At 44.3% G+C, this 18,638-nt stretch overlaps 2 non-coding genes across 2 annotated transcripts; one reads left to right on the top strand and one right to left on the bottom strand.

The window, feature by feature from the left end:
* Positions 1–4,048: 4,048 nt before the first annotated feature.
* On the top strand, positions 4,049–4,154 carry LOC120098043 (U6 spliceosomal RNA). Its single transcript, XR_005495973.1, has one exon. It is a non-coding gene; the product is annotated as a U6 spliceosomal RNA (small nuclear RNA).
* A 4,116-nt stretch (positions 4,155–8,270) lies between these two features.
* Positions 8,271–8,374, bottom strand: LOC120098051 (U6 spliceosomal RNA). Its single transcript, XR_005495981.1, has one exon. It is a non-coding gene; the product is annotated as a U6 spliceosomal RNA (small nuclear RNA).
* Between the last annotated feature and the right edge of the window lie 10,264 nt (positions 8,375–18,638).

The following is an 18,638-nucleotide window of genomic DNA, read 5'->3' as shown; positions in this document are numbered from 1 at the left end:
GTCCTTCACTGAGATTCAAAACACAGCCCAGAATGAGTTAGCTGGATTTTCTCTCTCTCTCTCTCTCTCTCTCTCTCTCTCTCTCTCTCTCTCTCTCTCTCTCTCTCTCTCTCTCTCTCTCTCTTAAGAAAGGGTCTCACTATACAGCTCCAGTTGACACTGAACTCTTGATCCTCCTGCCTCACCTCCTGGAGTGCAAGGTTGCAGGCATTTGCTTCCATAGGTAACTCTTAGATTTCTCCTATTTGAGGCCAACCTTCCCACCGATCCTCAAAAGGACCATATACTTCCTAAAGAATTCCCTTCTGCTCAGTTTAGCCAGAGTTCTTTAGTTGTTTGATATAAAGAACTCGGCGTGTTACGACTTCCTGCTGAGCCATCTTGCCAGCCCTTAAACAGATTTTTTTTAAAAAAAGAGTGACAAAAAGTTAATGTCAGATAATGTAACTTCTTAAAAATCTGTTGCATGTTCTTTATCAGATTCAATTCTGTCGTGATCTAGAATATTTTAAAAGTCTAATTTGTTGGAATCCGCACTGGAGAGGAGGAGGTGGAAGGTGGTTCTCTTTTTTTTTTTTTGTTCTTTTTTTCCGGAGCTGGGGACCGAACCCAGGGCCTTGCGCTTCCTAGGCAAGCGCTCTCCCACTGAGCTAAATCCCCAACCCCGGAAGGTGGTTCTCTTGAGGCCATCTCCGAGAGATTATCTTGTTTAACAAAGCTGCTGCTTCCTCTGATGCCAGCGGTTGCCTGCTAACCTTTCCCTGTCAGCTCCCGCTCAGTCTCTGTTGAAATAGGCACAGCACTGCTTATCTCCCGGAGCATTTGTGACTGCACAGGGATGCTCTAGGGAAAGCAATGAGAACCTTTAGTCTGTCACGGTGGTAAAAATGTTCACACTGAATTTCCATCGCGCAAAAAAAAAAAACAAAAAACAAAAAAAAAACAAAAAAAAAACAAAAAACAAAAAACAAAAACAAACAAACAAAAAAAAAAACAACTCGACTTATTGCTGATGGTATACATTTCCTATTTAAAATGTATAATTTTGAGCCAGGTATGGTAGTGCACACCTTAATGTCAGCACTTGGAAAGTGGAGGCAGGAGGATGGGAAGTTCATGGTCATTCTCCAATTCATAGCACATTTGATTCAGTTCTGAGCTACATAAGATCGTGTCTCAAAAAGTTAGCAGTCAGGGCCTGGAGAGATGGCTCAGCATTTGTGGTTCTTACAGAGGATCCTGGTTCAGTGCCCAGCACCCACATCACAATCATCTGTGGCTCCAGTTGTAAGGGTTCCAGTGCACTCCTCCGGCCTTTGTGAGCACTGCACACACACACATTGTATGTAGATGCGTGCCAGAAAAACACTCATACACATACAATTAAAAATTACTTTTGAAAGATTTTTAAGAAGCAAGCAGCCGACAACCACCGGAAACAAACCAACCAACAGACCGGAAGTGTGTCCCCAGCCTGGGATTTTCAGCATCATCCCAAGCAAGGGCTAAGGGGGGGTGGGTAAGGAAAAAGCCAACGGAACAATAGCATTCTCTCCTTTCTGCTTCTGCTTCTTCCAGAACGTACCCAAGCAACACCAAGTTCCGTCTATAGCCACGCCTCCCTCACCACAGGGCCTATAGCCACGCCCCCTCACCACGGGGGTCGGGGAGGGAGGGGAGTAAGACAGTTGGTGGGAGGGAGCTTGGAGAAAAGCCAATTTGAATTTCCAACCATTTGATATATTGATCACCAATGAGCTTATGACATCCCAGGTGAATCACTAAGGCACTCTGACCTTGTTTCCTCAATTACAAAACACGCGGAAATTTCGGGAGATAAACTTTTTTTTTTTTTTTTTACCTACACAAAGATAAACTCATTGGCCTGTAATAAACTCTCCAAGTGTTTAGGACTGTGTAGACCTTACTCTTAAAATTAGTCACGGATTTTTTAAACAACCAAAGATAAATTATGCGAATGCTAAGCCGCCCCCAGAACGGATGCTTGGTTTGCATTCAGGATTAGCTAGGAGCATCTTTTAAGACAGAAGCACAGCACGGCAAATAAAACACTCATGCGCCCTGAGAATCTCCCAAGCTTCTCTTTGCTGATTTCTGGTATAAACTGGGTAGCAAAGCACGCTTTTGTTTTGTGTGTTTCTTTGTCTTTGAACTTTATTTATGTTCAGTGAATAAATACACCCATAACATTGTCTGCACCATCGATAATTAAAGCTACCGGGAGAAGGAACAATAAAGTGTAACGACAACTCTACTTATCAGAGAAACACAAGTAGGAGCTGACGTAATGACGCTTCCACAGCAACTCAGGAGACTCACCACCGACCCATGGTGTGCTTAAACCATTACTTAGTTTGAAGCTAACAGACAAGGAACCAAAAAGGCTATAGCATAGTTATTTTGCCCTTTTGCTAAATCAAAATTGGAGAAATTATCTAGGGCGTTCAGCTAGTCTCTGGAGGATGTAACCATTTCTTAATTACCCAACTAGAAAATGTACGTGCCCCTGGAGAGTTCTCAGGAAACATTAGGGAGAGTTTATGTGAACTGCTGCCCCACAGTGATTTCTCTCGCCAGAACTCAGCTTTAGATTTAAATAGCTCCATTTCTCCTCCCAAAGCCTTTGAGCTGCTGGACCTTTCTTCGACCAGTGAGTGCAGCAGACATCTGCTGTTGCTGTGCAAGTTCAGAACATGGAGGTGGGTTGAACTGGTAAAAAAAGAAAAAGTTACTGAGTACCATGGTTAGGTGTATTTGTTAATATTTAATTTGCATTTAATAAGGATCTATGATGTAGCAGGGACACTGGAGGCACACAAAGAAGGGAATGTTACATTTTCCAGGAGCTGGCAAAAATATATATATATATATATATATATATATATATATATATGTGTGTGTGTGTGTGTGTGTGTGTGTGTGTGTGTGTGTGTGTGTCCCCCTCATCATGAGAAGTTGAATGGGGGACAAATTGCAGGAGAAAAGGCCAAAGAGGATGGGGTTCCTGTGGCCTGCTGGGATGGTGGTTGCACCGGGTGACTGAGTCTACCTTGTTAAGGCTGCCAGCACCCAGGCTTTCAATAGAAACTCTGGTAACTTAAGTCTGCAGGTAGCTCAGAATGCACTCTCTCCCCCTTACCCTGGTTTGTCTTACAGGGTCAGACGGGAGGTCACTTCCTCTGAGAGGCATGGTAATCCAGACTTGGTTAGTCTGTCTCATTATTCACTCTCACAAAACCCCTTCTGATTCAAACAATGACAAAGCGTTGTCTCTATTCCCCTCACCCCCACCTACAGACTTTAAGGGTGGTGAAAGCAGACTCTTGTCCGATTAGTCCACAAAACGTCCCCAGAACAAAGTCCTGCGGCAGATAAATATGCATACCTTGAAATACTCTTGAATAACTAAGGACTGGGTGTGACCCTATTGCCTTTAGGCATTCAGTAAAACCTTCTGGGATTCAGAATGTATTCTCCAGTTCCACCCGGGTTATTCCTAGCTCTGCCTTAATGGCGAACAACTTGAAGGGACTCCCTTACTCACGCTACTATGCATGTACTCAGACATACACAGACATTTTTACACAGACCATCCACACTCCCAGGCTCACAGAGGCTCACCCTTCATAGACAGTTCAGAGACTTATGCTTGTCTTCCTCAATGCTTTTACTCCTGGTGTTTGTTTGGTTTTATCTTATTTATTATTATTATTACTATCACTATTATTATTATTATTAATTTATTTATTTTTGGTTTTTCAGGGCAGGGTTTCTCTGTGTAGCCCAGGCTTTCCTGGAACTTGCTCTATAGAGCAGGCTGGCCTCGAATGCCTGATGTTGGGATTAAAGGTGTTTGCCATCACTGCCTTACCGTTTAGTTTATTTTTAAGACAGGGTCTCTCTCTGTAGACCAGGTTGGGCTTGAACTTGAGATCTTCCTGACTCATCTTCCTGAGTGCTTGGATCGCAGGCATGTGACCATCACATCCGATTGTCCTTTTGACTGTTTAAAATTTTAAAAGACCAAGCTCGCTTCGGCAGCACATACACTAAAATTGGAACGATACAGAGAAGATTAGCATGGCCCCCTGCACAAGGATGACACGCAAATTCACGAAGTGTTCCATATTTTTAAAAAAAATTAAAAGACTTTATTTTATTTTAATGAATGTCATCTTGCCTACGTGTATATTAAGTGTGTGCCTGGTACACGTAGAAGCCAAAACAGGGCAATGGATCCTCTGGAACTGGAGCCACTGATGGTTAGGAGCCGCTACGGGGGTGCTGGGAACTGCATCCAGGTCCTCGGAAAGAGCAGAGGTTTACACGGCTGGGCCATCTCCCCAGCCCACCTTCTATTGACTTTTACACTTGCATCCAGAAACTAATCCTTATGGAATATTGATGGAATGTTGACTTGATTGGGAAATTCCATATCAGTGGAATCTTAAGTAGTCCCCATAAAGATTCGGCCATTCAAGAGTCGACATTATACCTGGGTATGCACGTTCAGGACAGAAATCGTTACAAGTTTCTATTCACAGGCTGGGCGCTGGTAGCCTTAACAAGCTAGACTCAGCCACCTGTCCTCAGTGCAACACCTAAAGACACAAATAAATAAACTGGCATGTCCGTATATATCTTTAATACCAGGATCTGGGAGGCAGAGGCTAGAGGATCTCTGTGAGATCAAAGTCAAAGTCGGCCTGGGTTACATAATGAGATCCCAATCTGAGAAGTGACAGAGATAGAGAGACACACAGAGGGGCAGACAGACACACACGGAGAGATAGAAACACCAGAGACAGACAGACAGACAGACACACACACAGAGGTAGAAACACACAAAGACACACACAGAGAGACACACATACATAGAAACATACAAAGACAGACACACACACAGAGATAGAAACACAAAGACACACACAGAGAGACACACATACATAGAAACATACAAAGACAGACACACACACAGAGATAGAAACACACAGAGACAGACACACACACAGAGATAGAGACACACACAGATAGAAACACACAAAGACAGACACACACAGATAGAAACACACAAAGACAGACACACACACACACAGAGAGATAGAAATACACAGAGACAGACACAAACAGAGATAGAAACACACAGAGAGGCAGACAGACAACAGACACATGGGGCAGAGAGATAGAGAAAAAGAGAGAGCGATAGGGAGATGTTCATACAGCCTGACTACACTGGACAAAGGAACACATAGAAAGGTGTAATAACTCCACCCCAGCCCATCTTGACATGAGAGTAAGGTTTCAAAAGAAGGCAGGAGGGACGCATAGCTAAGAGGTCCTGGTCAAGGTGTCCTCCCAACATTGACCCATCATTGTCTGAGCTCCAGGCTGTCCCTTGAGATGGTCTGGTCAGCTGTCAGAACCTTGTGAGGTCATTTTCTGAGAGGCAAACACCTTCTCCTGCAGGTGCCAGGCTTTCGCCTTTCCCTTCCCTCACCCAGTACGGGATTCCTGGGGAATTCCTAATCCCTTGGATCCATTGTTTCCATATTCAGCCAAAGGAAGGGGCACAAGTGTGTTTTTCTAGGAGCTCTTTGACCCTGAAGGACACTTACATATTGGTTCCAACAGAAAAAGTAATTCAGTGTACACAAAGTCTCTGAAAATGTTAAATGTAATGAGTAACAATGCGGATCAAGTCTCCTGCCCCCTCCTTCAGTTCTAGTGTCACTCATGCGCTGGTCTCAGTTTCTGTGTCTCAGAAGCAGACCCTGAAGTGTGCCTTTGTATGCACACGGTTTATTGACATGTGCTCCTCAGACACTGGGAACACAGAGCAGGGCGGGCAGGCAGCCAAGGGCAGGGGTGGATTCCTCACTCGGGGCCCACAGGAGAACTAAAAGCCTGGTATTTCTTGCTTTCATTTTGTGTCTGTCTTTGCTTTGGCTCAGACTCCCACGTGACTCTGCACAGGCCTGTTAATCACTCCAAGAGCCTTTGACTCTGTCACAGTCTTACTGAAGGGGGACCTTCAAGGCTGGAAGCACAGAGATAAGTCAGCCACTCTGGATTCCAAGACGAGGAAATCCTTCCAGATCAGACCACTACCACAGGGAGATCGATTATCTGTGATGGAGAGGTCACACCGTGGAGCGGATCGTCTTTGAGAAACCAGATTGGTCTCCTTGGGTGATGTCAGTGACAAACGGATTAACCATTACTAGGTTACCTTGCAAGACTTAAGCTCACACAACAGTGGGCAGGGCCTTGTATAAAGCTGTTTAATTACACAGACTTCTTGCCCTGGCCTCAGTTCCTCTGTTTAAATCCAGAGCTCATAACAGTAACCCCAAGATATACTTAGGGTTACTAGTACTTTTCCTGATGTGTTGATTAAAACTCTCTGTCTGGTTTTCACCATGACTCATCCCTTTAGTTAATGTAATTTAAGTGATTTCTTGATAAGGCTTCCTTACGTCTTCAACTGGGTATCATCTGTGATCTCTCGCTGTATCCCGGGTCCTACTTCCTCCTGTCCATCAACAAACCCCGGTCTAGGATCTTCCCAGTGTATTCAGATACTCTCCCCACAGGACTGTCATTAGGATATCCTCACTTCTCTCATGTTCTTGATGGCTGCCTGGACGGAGGTATTGACTTCTGGGATATTGAAGCACAAAAAATATGGCTTGGATGTTTGTGTTTCTCGAAAATTCACATTAGGTCTTAAAGACGAGAGTTTTTAGAGAGGGTTGGCCATGAGGGCCTCCCCTTTATGAATGGAATTATTGTTCTTGTAAAGAGGCTGGAACTAATCCAGCACTAGGCAGGCCAACCTGGGCTGCACAACAAACTCCCAACACAGAACAACAAAGGAAACACGCTTGTTAGAACACTGCCCACTTAGGACAGCGATCACTCCTAAGGGGCCAGATCCCCGCAGCCTGGAGGGCATCAGGCCACACCCACTGCAGCGCTCTCTCTAGGACTGAGTTAAGAATCTTCCAGTTTACAGCCCTTAACAGTCCCCGGCTCTCCCATGCTTTCTGCCTTGTATTCTGTGTTGAGCAAAATCACATGATGTAAAACTTCCTGCCCCCTCAAAGGTTATAGAAGTTAGGTATTTTCTTTGGTCTAGGGATTTCTCTGAAGGTGCTTTCTCTCCTCTTCCCACCCCCATTTCTTATGATCGCCCAAGATGAAGTTCAACTCCAAGGCTTTAAGAGAATGTCTCTCTCTCTCTTTTCTTTTTAAGCCCAATTACAGCTTCAAGGTCATTTCTCCTAAGATACCTTATTCCTGGGGGTAATTATGTGTCAGCGACCTTTCATACACACACACACACACACTCACACACACACATACATGCACACAAACGCACACACACATGCACAGACACACACATGAGCGAATGTATATAAGCATGCACGCTCACACATGAGCACACACATTTGCACAGATGCATATACATATATACACACATACACACACACTCACACATGGACACACGCATGGGCAGACAGACACACACACTCACAGATACATGGCACGCTAACTTAGGCAGGGAGAGGCCTAGTGAAACCGGTTAGTTTTTAAATTTTAATATCTCTGAAGTCAAACTCCCTTTAACCGTCATGAGGTTAGACAGCTTCTACGATGTGGCAGTCATTGCTTTCACATGGTACATCAAAAAGTATTACACTGGGGTAGAAAAATGGTCAGCGGTTAAGAGCACAGGCTTTCAAAGGACCTGGGTTCGATTCCCAGCAGCTATATGGTACCTACAACTGTCTGTGACTCCAGTTCCAGGACATTTGATGCCTTCTTCCCTCGGCAGGCACCAAAAATGCGTGTAGTGCAAAGACAAGCATAGATGATACAAATACATGTACAATAGCAAAATAGTTTTTAAAAAGGCACATGCCTAAGGAATATATTCCAGAGACAAGAGTGCAAAGTTCTTTTAATTTTATGTGTATGGGTGTTCTGCCTGCATGGATGTCTGTGTGCTATGTGCATGCAGGGCCCTCAGAGGCCACAGAGGGTGTTGGGATTCCCTGAGACTGATGTTACGATGGTTGTGAGCCCCACATGGGTGCTGGGAATTGAACCATGGTCCTGTGGAGAAGCATAAAACGTTCTTAGCTGCTGAGCCATTTTTCCAGCTCCTGGAACATTTTATTTTACATCAAGTTTTTGTTGTTTTTTTTTTTTTAATAAGAAATAGGCAAAGCCAGCTTTCTTTTCAGAAAGATATAGAACACCTCATGAATTTGCATGTCCTCCTTGTACAGGGACCATGCTGATTTTTCTGTAGTTCCAATTTTAGTATATGTGTTGCCTAAGGAAGTTCTGGAACATTCTTTTAGAAACTATCTTGATTCAATTTCTTTTTAAAACGGGGGCCTGGTGTATCCTAGGCTGCCCTTGAACTTGTGATATACCCAAGAATGATCTTGAATTCTTGATTTTCTTGCCCCCATTTCCTGGGTGCTGGAATTATAAGAGTGTTCCACACTCCTGACGTTGTGCAGTGGTGGGAGTCAGACCCAGGGCTTCATCCATACCAGGCAACCACTCACCCGAGTAGTTTTGCACTGTTTCTCACTTCAGTTTTGAGATAGGGTCTCACTGTATAGCCTGAAACTTGCTATAGCCCAATCTGACCTTGAATTCACCCAAACCTACCTGTCTCTCTGTCGAGTGCTGATTAAAGGTGTGTTAACACGCCCAAGTACCATTTCTTACTGAAGTGTAAGCCCAGTACAACTTAGTATCTTTAATAAATGTTTACTAAAAACTTAACAAAAACCAAAAGAAGGTGCTGGCATATATAAGTCCTTTCCCTAAAAGAACTTAGAAGATCCCACCTCATGATGTTTCTGGACTGCTGTGTCACAATCCCTCAACTGCTTTGTCGAGCAATGCATCAGAGTCTCTATTTCTTCTCCACCTTGGTGGACTGTGTCCCCATGAGCCAGGGACCCAAACCAGCCCTTTCTCTTCTACTTCATTGGTGACAGCAAAAGAGTCAACCGATGTGTATTTGCAGCTTAGAATCTATGAGATAAGGGATTAGAAATGAAACACCCATCTTCAGGGCATCCTTCTCTCTTTCTATTCTTCCTTCCTCCCTCCCTCCCTCCCTCCCTCCCTCCCTTCCTTTCTTTTTTTTTTGGACAGTATCTCACTGAACCTGGTGCTCACCAATTGGCTAGGCTGTGGAGTCAGTGGACCCCTGAGATCCTCCCATCCTATCTCAGCCTTCCTGCACTGGAGTGCCCCCCTTGCTTCTCTGTGTGTGCACACATGCTCATATTTCCATAACACTGCACACAGTACACTCATGTGTTATGTGCATGAAATAACTTGTTGGTTCTCGACTTCCACCATGTCGGCATTGGGGTTCAGGCATAACGGCACGTACCTCTACCTTTTATGTGGTCCTGGGGACCTAATCATGAGTCTTTCTGTGTGTGAGCCTCGCTTTATCCATGGAACCATCCCAAGAGAGCTTTTCCTGCTTGGATGGGGCATAGGAAGCCAGCCTGGCTCACAGTGAGACTATTTTTTTTTAAAGCCTTTCATTAAAACTTGATTACTTTCACAACTGTAATTATCAGCCATGTGAATCCATTGCAGGAATATTCATAGCATTAAAGATTGGACACAATTTAAATCCTGCCAGCTCAGGGAAAACAAACCTTTCCATTTTGGAGATTACAGTCCAACGGTGCTGGGTCAAAGTCATTCAGACTGCAGTGGTCTTCTCTTGATCTCTTCAGCTAGGAAGTACTTTCTACAGTTACTGGCCATTAAAAAGATTTTTAAAGCCATTTTAAACTTTGATTTCTTTTCATTGTGGGGTAACGTTTGCATTAAAAAGTGTAAAATCCAGGGGCTGGGGAGATGGCTCAGTAGTTAAGAGCACTGACTGCTCTTCCAGAGGTCGTGTGTTCAAATGCCAGCAACCACATGGTGGCTCACAACCATCCGTAATGGGATCTGATGCCCTCTTCTGGTGTGTCTGAAGACAGCAACAGTGTATTCACATATAGAAAATAAATAAATATATATATTTTTTAAAAAGTGTAAGATCCAGTGGTATTTAAGGTAACTAGAGAGCTGTAGAACTGTTTCGACTATCTAGTCCCCAAAACTTTACTGTCCCCCAAAGACAACTGTGCCCTGCTCCCAGGTCTTCAGCGAGATATATTTTGAAAAGTTTTCCCAGAACTCGGAAACCGCTCAGGATAGGCTAAGCGATCAGGCTGCTTGAATGTCATTTTTACCCTCAACTTGGAATCACAGAGCTGTTAATGTAGAGCAGTGTGTCTTGGTCAGGGTTTGTATTCCTGTACAACTTCGTGACCAAGAAGCAAGTTGGGGAGGAAAGGGTTTATTCAGCTTACACTTCCACATTGCTGTTCACCTAGGGAAGTCAGGGCTAGAACTCAAGTAGGTCAGGAAGCAGAAGCTGATGCAGAGGCCATGGAGGGATGCTGCTTACTGGCTTGCTTTCCCTGGTTTGCTCAGCTTGCTTTCTTGTAGAACCCAGAACTACCAGCCCAGGGATGGCACCACCCACAATGAGCTGGGTCCTTCCCCCCTTGATCACTAATTGAGAAAATGTCTTACAGCTGGGTCTCATGGAGGCATTTCCTCAAGGGAGGCTCTTTTCTCTGTGATAACTCCAGTGTGTGTCAGGTTGACACACAAAACCAGCCAGTACACCGTGTTTCCCTGTCTGCACTGAGAATAACACTGAACCCCTCTTTATCTTGCAGTCACACCTGTTTAATCTTACATCTGGCTTCTACGATCCATTTCTCTCCCTCCACCACGCAATTCCGATCTTGTGAAAATTCCCATTTGCTCTCATCATTTCATAAATCTCAAATTTGGACCATAATTTTCATAATAAGAGACGAGGCATGAACGTAAATGCGTTTGTGCGCAATGTTTTCATCTTTGTGACATCTAGGGGTCCATGAGTTTAGAATGTAGAAATCCAAAGAAGTAGAGACTTGGTCTCCCACTCACGTGTAAAAGGCGCCACATCTGAACGGGTTTCCATGTCAGTGGTTAAGTTTCACCGAGAAAGGCAAAAGGTTTAAAACGTGTAGTTAGTCTCCATCGTCGCCAGAGGGCAGACCTCAGCAGCTTGAGAGCTGGTACCCAGGATGTTGTCTTGACACTTCGTTGCGTCTCTGAGGACCTGCAGGGGGCGCTGCAGCTCACACCAGCTGCTGGCGTCCGGAGGTTGCTGCGGTTTGGTTCCTCACACCAAGCTTGTAGGAAAGGTTCCTCATTTGAGAGGCTGAGGAAGGGAGGGGCACGCTGCTGTCTTCCTTAAGACACTGGCCTGCTGCAGACACCCGGGAATTTACATTTTTGGAATTAAATTCGGTAATCTGAATTTATCATGGCTACAAAGAATATAATGTCAAAGAAAAAAAAATGCGTGTTAAAGTTTTCCAGCGGCAGTGTACTTCTCTGAAACTGAAACGCGAAACTGAAAAGGACAAACAGCGGCTGGCTGGGGACAAGGTTGAGTGACCCCGTCAGGACCAGGAAAGTTCTTGCTGTGAGTCCATTTCTGCAGGGATGGCAAGAGATGGGAAGTCTGTTTGACAGACCTGATACCCACTTTGGAGTTTTGAAATAGAACTCTGACACATTTGAGCTAAATGCCTTTTCCTAGGGAGCGAGATTCCCAGCTCTGCATTTCACACACTTTTCCTGGTTCTGCAGTTCAGAGGCAGAAACTGGGGAAGATTAGATACTTGGATTTTTAGGGTTTCTTGAGGTTCAATTGCATCTATAACATATGTGTGAATTGTGTTATTTGTTGGCCTATGAGGCCTATATGCAAGCTATTCTGTTTAATAAGTGAGGCTATTTATTTTTATTTTTATTTTTTTTATTCTTTTGGAGACATAGGCAAGCTGGTTTGACACTCTGTAACCCAAGCTGGCCTCAATTTTTTGGTACACTTCCCCCTCAGGCTCCCCAGTACCAGGCATACACTACATTCTCTAAAGGACTTAACACTTTTGAGGAAGTCTTTCTGTTACTTGTTTTAAAAATAAGAAAGCCACAGTTGGGGAAGTTCAAAGTCACTTAGTGAACCCCTGACAGAGGAGAAAATGCCACAAAATGGCTAATCTCCCTTCAGGACTGTTGACAGTGTTCTGGTATCAAACAATGTAGTAACATTCTTCGGAAGAGGGCCAGCAGATGAAAGTCAGGATGCCTACTCACATTTAGATTTCTGGCAAAGAGTAGATACCCTTTAATCACACCCAAAATATCGTGCAGGACATGCATGTTTCCACACCCCCGTAGATAGCTGTAGAGGACGAGATTACTTTCCTCTCCCATCACTAGATTCAGAGTGGGGACTTACAACAGATCAACAAGAGAACCGCATAACAAATTCATTCTTTGTGACATGGGAGACCAGAAACAAAGGTCCAAAGAGAGAAACTGTATTTATCTGTGCGCGTGCGTGTGTGTGTGCATGTGTGTGTATATGTGTGTTCGTGCATGCGTGTGTGCATGTGTGTACATGCATGTGTGCATGTGTGCATGTGTGTATGTGTGTGTGCATGTGTGTATGTGTGCATGTGTGTGTGCATGTGTGTACATGCATGTGTGCATGTGTGTATATGTGTGTGCATGTGTGTATGTGTGTGTGCATGTGTGTATGTGTGCATGTGTGTGTATATGTGTGTGCGTGCATTGTGTGTGTGTGTGTGTGTTTCAGTATGAAGGCAACTCTGAGTATCTTCCTCTATCCTGCTCCATTTTTACTCTTTTGAGACAGAATCTCTTCATCAACCTGGAACTTGCTGTTGATTAGCTAGCCAGCGAGCCCCTGATTTCCTCTTGTCTGTCTCTGGGTGAGACGCAGATACAAGAGATTGAACCTCAGGCCCCCAGGCTTGCGCGCTAATTACTTTATCCACGAAGTCCCTTCAGGCACTGGGATACTGTAATCTTGTGAGCACTTGTGCAGAGGTATGAGTGCTCAAAAGGATGAGATCTGAGGTTGATAGGCCGGGAGAGCTCAGACACTTCTCAGTGGCCCTGGGACTTTAGAGAGAAGGATGCTTCTCTTCTCCAGCGTTGGAAGAACACCTATCAAATGAGGGGCTTGAGACCGGCTTCGGGGTGGAAGGGGTCTGGGGGAGAAAGATCTTCCTGCTTATGTTAGTTACTTTATCATTGCAGTGGCCAATTACCTTCTGGGCACAGAGGAGGAGGATTTATTTTGGCTCATGGTTTCATAGGGTCCAGTCCGTATTTACTTGTCTCCATCCTAGCACCAAACACTGGAGCAGAACATCATGTACCAGGAGTAGAGGACAGCTGTTTCCATCACAGAGGCAGCTAGTAAGAACATACACGGATTGTGCGTGGTGGCTTATAATCTTAGTCCAGCACTTGGAAGGCAGAGGCAAGATGCCTGTGAGTTCCAATCCAGCATGATCAACATAGCAAGTTCAGGGTTACACGGTGAGCACCCCCACTAAGACACAGATACACACAGGCACACACAGACACACAGATGCACATAGATACACAGACACACACACACAGAGACAGACAGACAGACAGACAGACAGACAGACACACACACACACACACACACACACAGATCTATACCCTCGGTGACCTAATTTTCTAGCTAGTTCCCACCCCTTAAGTTTCCACCTTACAAAAAAGCTCCACCATTTAGGGGCTGAGCATTCAAATCGCTAATCTATACAGGACGGTTCTCAATCAAACTATTTTTGGTTGCTTTCTTAATGCTAAGATGCTATATTCCGTTGCTATGTCCTGAGCCCCGTCACAATCCTACCTTACACTACGAACCTGGGGGTGAACCCACACTGCTCTAAATTCTACAGTGAGGTCTATGATTAATTTATGTCGGAGAGAGATTTCTGAGAAAGGCAAAGGTTTCCAAAACATACAAAGCCGTGTCACAACTAAAACCATAACACACATGAAGCAAAATCACAAAGGAGAACAGTCGAGTTGGTAACATGGAATTCTGGGGAGTGGCTATGCCGTGTGTGTTCACTAGTCAGGAGTCACACATATGGGGGCTTCGAAGGCATGGGCAACGGGATAATGAATTAAGTGGGGCTTGTTCTGTTTTGGATGTTGAAGAGTTCTCTAACAGGCTCAAGTGTGGCAAACATGGTGCCCTAGGTTTTGCTCTTTCACCTGCCCTCTCCCTTGTTTAACCTTTAGACGACATTCCTAAAGCTCGCCCCCAGCCCCCACAGTCTGGTCCCCTCATTTGACCACTGACTCATTTCTGAGACAAAGAAACATAGCCTGGCAATCAAGATTTATTATTTTGCTGTCCTGGCTAATCTGTCAGGACTTAACCAACGAACCTTAGCACAGACTTCCTTTCTTCTTCTTTTTTTTATTTTAAGATTTATTTATTTTATTTATATGTTAGTACACTGTAGTTCTCTTCAGACACTTCAGAAGAGAGCATCCCATTACAGATGGTTGTGAGCCACCATGTGGTTGCTGGGAATTGAACTCAGGACCTCTGGAAGAGCAGTCAGTGCTCTTAACCGCTGAGCCATCTCTCCAGCCCTTCTTTTCTTCTTTAGCCCCCCCTTCCCACTCCTGCAAAACCAAACCAAACCAAACCAAACACCTCCCCATCCCCTCTCCCACCCAACCCCCACTCTCGTTTGTCCCTCTGATATAATAAATCTCCTTTGTGCTGAAAATTTGGTGTCTGGGTGTGTTCTCTACTGATTCTGAGGGGTCCCCTTACAGATGTGATATATTTCCATGCACTCTTTGTGTATATATTTTGTTGAAAACAAAATGTCTAACAGAGCTGGCTCAGTAGGTGAGGGTGCTTGCCACTAAAGATCTAGGTTTGATCCCTGGAACCCACATGGGAGTAGAAGAAAAGTGACTTTCAATGGTCATCCTCCATGCACATGGTCCCCTGTCAACACCACACACATTAAAATAAATAAAGATACAGAAAGCGTGCCCAGATGCTGGCACAAGACAGACATAGGGAATCCCAGCTCCAGCCTCTTGAATCTCTGGTATCTTCATCTATAGGATGGGAATGTCGACATGTAATTGGTAGCAATCATGTGTGCTTCAAAAAGAAGTTGTGTTGATAACGGTTTTGGGGGTACCAGAGTCTGTAGGAGATGTTATTGATCTCGTCTCTGTGGGGTGAAGTATAGATTGCTTCTGGACTCCCGCATTCTATTAAATAAAACGAGGCCAGGCAGTTTTGCTTCCGTTGGCTGTGTTTTCTCGGCCACATCTGTTTTTTACTAGTGTGTGTTGAAAAACTCAAAGAAGTCACCCGAAACTTTGCACACTTTGAATGTTAGAAGTAAATGGCTGCCCTTCGGGGAAGCAAGTCTGAGCAAGTGGGTGATGCTCGAAAAGAAGTGTGTCAGAACAGAAAGACGGGCTGCTGTTAATGTCACAGCTAGCTTCACAGAGGGGGCAACGCACAGAAAAATCGATGAAGAAAAGGCTCCTGATTGGAACAGGAGACAGTTTGCCATTGACATGCAAAAATGCAGATTCTTCCCCCCTAGTTATACGGTCTCTAGAACTCCACCAAAGAAACAGTATTTTAGCAAAAATTTGAACATCGGTTTTATTATTTATTTATTTGCATCTTCCCGCTTACCCTTTAGAAGATAATTATTTATCTGTGTGTGTGTTCCTGTGTGGTCAGAAAACCAATTTTGGGAGTCGTCCCCCCCCCCAACTTCTTGTGAGATTTCCAAGGATTGAGTCAAGTTTTCAGGCTTGGTGGTAAGCACCTTAGCTAACTGGTGCGTTTGGCTGACCCTGGTGTGTATTCTACGTTCCCTAAGCTCCTGAGTGTTGTGGGCCACTCCTGAAAACCCAGCACTAGGGAGGTGGAGGACGGCAAGACCCTGCCTGGAAAAGAGAAGGAAACCAGGGATGGCAATCACACAGGTATCTAAACCACTATTGAGGCTGGAGAGGCGGCTCCTGCATTACAGGTTCTTGTTGCTCTAAGTCAGGTTCAATTCCCAGCACCCACATAGCAGCCCATGACTTCCTGTAACTCCAGATCCAGGAGACCCAACACCTTCTGACCCCCACAGGCACCAGACACACAGGTGGTGCACATGCATGCAGCCAGGACACTCTACGCAGGAAAAAAAGTCAAGAAACTCAACGCCCACCATGACAAAAGATCAATTGTCATTGACTCGAGAATTGAAATCATGATGGGATATTAAAAATAAACTCTACGTCAGTTACAATGTCGATTCAGAGGAGAGTAAACATTTTTGCAGAAAAAAATTACGTTGTATACATCTCACACCAAGAGGTATCATGCCTGGGGAGTATGTTTAAACTCACGAGTAATCTAATAACATAAATCAAAATAATACAGACACATAATTTTACCCTAAAATATACATACTCAGTGTTTCCCATAGCATAGTGAAGAGGGCACCTTAGTTGTAACTGGAATGGCCTTCTGGGAAGTCATTTGTTAGTATGTGCTGTGTTCTTTTTTTTTAAGATTTATTTATTTATTACCTATAAGTATACTGAAGCTGTCATCAGACATATAAGAGGGCATCAGATCCCAGTACAGATGGTTGTGAGCCACCGTGTGGTTACTGGGATTTGAACTCAGGGCCTCTGGAAAAGCATTCACTCTTTGATTGAACCATCTCTCCAGCCCCTGTGCTAAAAGTTCTAAGCACACGTGTGTTATTCAGCCTTGTAGCTCTATAGATGAGTTTAGATGGTGTTTTAGGTCTCAGTTAACAGGAAACTGTTCTCCATGTCACTTTGCAGGCCTGGACCCACGTTCACAGGGTAGTGTGGATGAATAGCCAGCTTCTATTTGGTTCCATTCCTTTTTCCATTGTCATGTGTGTAGGTGCACATGTGTGCGGATGCACATATGAGTGTATGGAGGCATGTGAAGGCGTGTGAAGGCATGTGAAGGCCGGAGATTAATGTCAGTATCATTTCAGATCTCTCTTCTGCCTTACTCATTGAAGCAGGGGCTCTGAATCAAACCCAGAGCTCACTGATTAAGCTCGTTTTGCTAACCAGCTTGCTCTGGGGATCCCTGTTCCTAACTTCCAAGGAGGCTGGAGTTACAGGCAGGGTGCCACAGCGTTTACTTGGGTTCTGGGAGATTCACACTCTGGTCCTTAAGCTGCCATTGCAGGCTTTTTAGCCACCGACTAATTTCCCAGCCTTCTTGTTTTGCTATTTTTGCAGTACTGGGAGTTGGACACAGAACGAGACCATGCTAGGCAGGAGCTCTACCTCGGGTCTACATCCCCAATCTTCCTTTTCTTTAGTTTGAGACAGGATCTCACTGAGTTGTCCAGACTGGCCTTGGATTTATGATCCTCCTCCCTCTACCTCCATAGCAGCCGGGGTTCCAGGCCTACACCGAGCTGCAGGTAGATGACTGTGAATGTCTGTAATGTATGTCATGTAAATGTCTGTCAATAAGGAAGGTGGGGCAACTGATGTGAATTGGTACAGTAGAAGACACCCTCGTTAAAATTATATTTACGAAGATTTGAATAAAAACAGAAAGCGCTCACAATGCACAGGCTTTACATTCGTGAAAAAAAAAAGCTGTCTATGAAGTTATCCCAACTCTGAGAAATGTGCTTATAAGAACAATGGGATAAAATGCAGCAAATTATTAACAACTGTGGGCCAGAGAAATAACTCTGTGGGCAAAGGCCCCCATCATCAAGCCTGAAGACTGAAGTTCCAACTCTGAGCCCCACAGGGTGGGAGGAGAGGACTGTCTCCTTCAGGTTGTTCTCTGGAATCCATTCCATGCTGTGGAAGGTGCAGACGTGTGTAAGCATGTTCTCTCTCAACACACACACACACACACACACACACACACACACCCCGAATAAATGTAGTATAAAATAAACATTAACAAGTGGAGTTCTTTTAGATTGTGGGATTGTAAGTGATTTTTGTTTGTTTTTTTCCTTTACTTTCTTTCTTTGTGTGCCTATTTTCCCTGATGAACACAATCTCTGTCATAATAATTAACAGGGCAGGCTACTGCCTGGGAATTCCTCAGTGTATTTCTGTGTTGGTTATCCATGGACTAACCCGTGTGCAAAGACGAAAAGAGTGCAATGACATCCTGGCGACAAACCATTCATCTCCTCAAAGCCCACAAAGTGCAGCTCACATTGTCTGAAATTGCAGACTTTCACTGTATTTAGAGAGCTCCAGTGGCCTGGGTTAAACAAACAAAATCATGTTTTGCACATTGGTGTGTGAAATGTGTGGAATTTTACGCCCTTGGGAGAGCATGCAATTCGCAGTGTCTATTATTTTTACGTTATCAATCCCATCTTTGTTAATAAGATCTATAATTATTAGGCAGAAAGCATAATGAAGTTGGCTGGGTACAATGGAGGCCAAAGCCAAGTTTTTCCAAGTGTCTGATGATTCCTGGTAACAGCCGATGATTAGAGTCTTGTTATTTTAAAGTAATTTTTATGAAAAAGGAATGCTTGAAGAGCACTATAGATGAATTTATATTGCTTAAAAGT

Source organism: Rattus norvegicus, chromosome 17 (genome assembly GCF_036323735.1).
Source record: "Rattus norvegicus strain BN/NHsdMcwi chromosome 17, GRCr8, whole genome shotgun sequence".
Classification (NCBI taxonomy): Eukaryota; Metazoa; Chordata; class Mammalia; order Rodentia; family Muridae; genus Rattus; species Rattus norvegicus.
The sequence above is the reverse complement of the archived record's forward strand: the minus strand, read 5'-3'. Positions and strand labels throughout refer to the sequence as shown.